This window comes from Belonocnema kinseyi, chromosome 5 (assembly GCF_010883055.1).
Source record: "Belonocnema kinseyi isolate 2016_QV_RU_SX_M_011 chromosome 5, B_treatae_v1, whole genome shotgun sequence".
Classification (NCBI taxonomy): Eukaryota; Metazoa; Arthropoda; class Insecta; order Hymenoptera; family Cynipidae; genus Belonocnema; species Belonocnema kinseyi.
This window is the reverse complement of record NC_046661.1, coordinates 109933733-109938996: the sequence shown is the minus strand read 5'-3', so window position 1 is coordinate 109938996 and position 5264 is coordinate 109933733. Positions and strand designations below refer to the sequence as shown.

The window sequence follows — 5264 nt, the reverse complement described above, 5'->3', positions numbered from 1 at the left end:
ACACCTTTATGCAATAAGTTTATTTTCTGAGTCGAAATCATGTCAAAGTTAAGTATCAAATCGTCATATGATGGAGATTGTAGTTCTAACGTCAGTCCCACCAAAAACTTCAGTTAATAAGGGAGTGTTGGGAGAGGGGGGGAAGTAGAACTGGAACCGGTTTAACTTTAAAAAAATTATATTTCAAAGAAGATTCGCATATTTTAACAAATTTACATTATTTTTATTATACACCAACGATTAGTATTTTCAATGAAAAAAAATATTTTAATTTCAACAAGATTTAGAATCTTCTTACAATTTTCGATTATGTAAGTGTAGTTAGTCGGATATTTGATTTTTGATTCTAAAAAATATTTTATAGAAGATTGACAAGTTTTAACAATTTTAGCTTAAGGTGGCGTTTTATACCAATACATAGTATTTCAAAACCAAAGTCATTATATCTTATACAAGACTTGCAAATTTTGACGGAAATTTGATTAAGAAATTATTATATTTAAAAGAAGATGCATAAATTTCCAACCTTTTCAGGTTATGGTAGAATTTTAAATCGAAAATTGGGATTTCCAAATAAAAAATCATTACAATATAAATTATTTAACAATTTTGATTTATGTCGGCGACATTTTTAATGGAAAAAAGGAAAGTTGTATTTTAAAAAACATGAGATTGAATAGACTAAAATCTAACGATTTTTGTTTAAAATAATAAAATTTACAAGATTGAATAATTCCGAAATTTTTTATAGTGTTTTTCGTCAGAAATAGGACATTTTATTTAAAAAGCATTAGATATCAAAGAAGATATATTCATGATTTCTGAATAATTTTAGGTTCCGTTAAAATTCTATCGATAACATAAAAGTGGCTGAAACGTAAAACAAAACATATGTTCGTATTCAGCTTGACGCGGCCGACAAATTTTTCTGATGAAACTTCTCCATTTGATAATTATTACTCAAGATAAACAATAAAAACTTAGAAAATTTTCCGATCAAAAATCGATGTTTTGTATACAATACAAAACGCGATTATTCGGCCGTTTGTTTATAATAATGCTTGAAATTTGTATGGTATTTTTTATTATATAAGCGATAACTAGTGGGACGCTGATCGAAAAAATTTTAGCTGAAATAACTGATAAAGAAAAAGTTGTTCACTAGACTTTAAGAAAGTTTGTCTGAAAATTTGAAGAAAATCGGTCGAAAATTGTGGAAATGGCAGCGAGTTGAAGTCGACACACGCTCCGTTGGGAATTTGTGTTTTTAGTAAAAAAAATATATATATTTGAAGGAAGATTTTCAATTGTAGAACAGTTTAAGGTTATGTTAAAAATTTTCACCAGAAAACAGTTATTTTAAATACAGATAAGATTTAGAATTTGGAACAATTTTAGGTTATGTTAACATTTTTCGCCGGATAAAGGTGATTTTAAACTAAAAACATTAAGTTTAAAAGAAGATATACCATTAAAACAATTATATGTTATTTAGTGTTTTTCGTCCGAAATTGCTACGCAACCGTAAATTATCTATATAATTTGCAAAAATATTATATAAATATATTAATTCTGATGTTAAGATATTTCAATTTTTGCTTTAATTCTCAAAAATATTGTTCTGGCATTTCTTTTCTATTATGCTAGATAATAGATATTATGGAATACAACATTTTTTATTAATATTAATTTTGTATCTTAATTTACAAATTAAGTGATACAACAAAATAATTGCGCTCGTAGCGCACGTCTTTATTTTCTGATAAAATAAAAAAAGCCCGCAATTACTGCTCCGTTCTCCCGGTTATATCGAGGAGTCTAAAGAGTTTTGTATTTTTATATTTCAAGTTAAGCTTAAAAAAAAATTAGTTTTTTTTGCAACACTCTAGTGTTGGCTGCTTGGACAAACGTTTAGAATTAAATCATCGGCTCAAAGAACTTGGTATGAACAGAGACATTGACAGAAAAATAAAAATAAATATTCTTCCAAACTCGGTACTTACTATTTCCTAGAATTTATAAATATTTATTTAATGTATAATACGCAGCACGAATTCCGGAATTAAAAAAAAAACGAATAATATGATCACAAAGTCCAGTGAGACAATATCTCTATTCATGCAATTTTCTTTGAGCGGACGCTTCAATTATGGTTCGGAAGATATATGCAAATGAATAAAAATTATTCATTTAACTTCAAGGGCATATAATATTAAACTTTAAAATTGCATACAGTGAAATTGAATGAAATAATTTTAAATAATGAGCCACCAAAAAATTATTGCAAAGGAAGCGTTGAAATTGAAAAATGATAGAGGTTCATTTTATATATTTTTCACAGCATTTTTACCTTATTTTTAAACTTTAGCTACTTGAATTTCAGATTCAATAATCTGCTTTCAAGAATTAAATATTATATTTTAAATCCAAATATTAAAAATTGGATAATTTCATATGGAAAGATTTAACAGTAGAAATATCATATTAGAAATTTCAAATTTATGTGTTAAAAATTAAACAATTTCATTTAAAAGCAATCGAAATAGGATGATTTCTATTTTGAAGTGATTCTAATTTTAAGCGATTGAAAATGGAAAAAGTTTTATTCGAAGTATATCAATCTATTTTTTTAAATTCTTTAAAATTTTTTCAATTAATTTCAAATCAGGCAGACAGTCTATGCTCAAGTGATAAAATCATTTGCCAATTTTTCGTATCTTGGTTGTTTTGGCAAAAAATGAAGATTTTCGTTTTTAGACAAAAAAACAAAATCTTTTTCCCGCAAGGCGCGGGTAAAGGGCAAACTATCATGGAATATACTTTTTAAATTAGGACGAATTTCGAAAAAGGTTATGAGAAAAAATGTTGGAGTTTTGAACAAATTGACTTCGAATAGTTTCAGAAAAACTAACGGCATTTCGTCAATTTTAAACTTTTAACATTTTTACAATTTATTTCTAAAAAGGACAAGAAACAGAGTGGCCGTTTTAATCGAAGAAAAAATTTCCCGATTTTTTCCCGGTTCGCAAACATTTTTTACGGCCAATGAAATTAAAAAAATTAAACTATATTCTAAACATTTTCCCATATAAAGTAATAAATAATAAACAACGAATTAAAGCATTCAAAGTGGAACATTTGAATTCCAAACTTTTAAAATTGATGTTTAAAAGTGTTTCGATTTCAAAATTGTGTATTCAAATGCTCAAAAATGTACACGTACCTTTTCAATTAAACAATGTTAAGTGAAATGCAAATACACTGCAAAATTTAGAACTTTTATAACTATAGAGTTCAAAGATTCAGATTAAGTTCTAAAATTGTAAATCCACGTTAACATTTTTAATAGTCTAAATTAAAGAATCCAGGAATGAACTTTAAAAATGTTCAAAATTATATTATTTTAAGTAATTTTAAGCTAGACACATTAAAAATTGAAAAATATTTTTTTCAACTTAACATTTCTGTAATTAGAAGTTAAATTATTTTAATTTTAAATAGTCTGGGCATCCTTTAAAAGCTTTAAAATTTTATTTAAAAATCTTGAGAAACCTAGAAGTGGTTTAAAATTTTTCAAAATTCAAAACAATTTAATAATTTTTTCAGAACTTTTAAATATATTTCAAAATGAATCGAATTTTTTAAATAAATTAAATTGGAATGTATAAATAACAATAGAACACTTATTATTTGTAAAAATATTAGAGTAATTTTAAGAGATATTTCGAAGTTTTAAAAAGATTCGAATTAAATTTAGAACTTGAAATAATTTCAAATACTTACAGTCGAATTTCAAATAAAATGTAGATTTTTGCAGATTTCAAAAAAAAAAATGTATAATTTTTTGAAGAATTGTGAAAGACTTCAAAAGAATAAAATTTTTTCTTAAGATTCTTAGGAAAATTGAAAATGATTTTTCACTTTGAAAAATTATTGTAACAGAAAGTTTAAGAAGACTTTAAGAGATTAAAAAAATTATCAAAGAAGAAACTGGAAGATTTAAAGGATTTTTTTTTAATTTGTAGGATTTTCAAAAATTGTAGGAAAATTTCGATTAATTTTAAAATATATTTAGAAGTTCTGCAAAAATGTTAACACGCTTTGTTTAAATTACTTGAAATAATTTTAAGCTTTTAATTAATTTTGAATCTTTTCAAACTTCTAAATATCTCTTAAAATTACTCAATTTTTTTTTACAAATAATAAGCGTTCAATTGTTATTTATGCGTCAACATTGAACAATTTCACACATAAATTAAACACTTTTTAAATAGGACAATTAAAATTGTAACGCTAAAAGATTAAAAGTTCTTCGAAAATCTGAAGATTCAAAGCTTTCTATGTAAAACAATTCAGTTTAAAATTGTTTTCTTTTAAATATATGGTTAAATTATGGTTTAAGATAAACAAATTAATAGAAATAATATATCAATAAATTTATTCATTAAATTTAATATAAAAAATAATATAAAGGAAGACCTGAAATTCGGAATCAAAAATATATTGTAGATAATTCATGAAAATTTTTATTAAAAAATAAAACTATCGGAATAAATTATATATTAATTTTAATTCTTATCAAGACTTTCGGATTGAAATAGTTATATTCTGGAAATTCTCAACATTTGAATGGGTCTAGAATCGTTTGGTCAAATCAATTATTGTTCAGATTTCTATACTTGGAGTACAGATCCATTTTAAAAATTATTTATTTATATTTACAGTTGATAAAATAAAACTGTTTTTTATCTAAAATTTTCAACTTCAAATACTTTTAATTTTTAAATCTTCAGAATTGCACTTTAACCCTTAAACGGCCAAAACGCCACCTCCGGGACACTGCTTTTCAACGGCCAATAACTAAGACTATACGACACTACAAAAAATTGAGACACATATATTTTTATTGCTTAAGATCTCCTCTTTCCGACGGTGCCAATGAAATTCCTCAAAAAATTTATTTATTATCCCAAAATGCAGTTTAAACAAAAAAAACGTGATTTTTCGTACCTATTTTTTTTTGTGAACCATTTTCCAAAGCTTTTAGAGTCTGTAATTAACCTGGAATCTCACTAACCGGTGGAATAAATGTCTAAACTTTGAGAATCCATGGTTTAAAGATCGATTTTTCGTTTTAGTATTTTCAAAATGGCGTCTCAATTGCAAAATTTTTGTGAAAACATTCATGAATTTTTTTACAATAAACGATGCGCTTTTCGGAAAAATCATTAAGAATAAAAAGTTCTTGTAATCAGCCAAGGAAT

The 5264-nt window shown here is 25.0% G+C and overlaps 2 protein-coding genes across 2 annotated transcripts in view; one reads left to right on the top strand and one right to left on the bottom strand.

Moving 5' to 3' along the window:
• LOC117173142 (protein adenylyltransferase Fic) overlaps window positions 1–5264 on the top strand; it is a 60805-nt gene that overhangs the window by 49525 nt on the left and 6016 nt on the right. The gene's annotated exons all lie outside the window — the stretch shown is intronic.
• Window positions 1–5264, bottom strand: part of LOC117173141 — a 14665-nt gene that overhangs the window by 7669 nt on the left and 1732 nt on the right. The window lies entirely within an intron of this gene.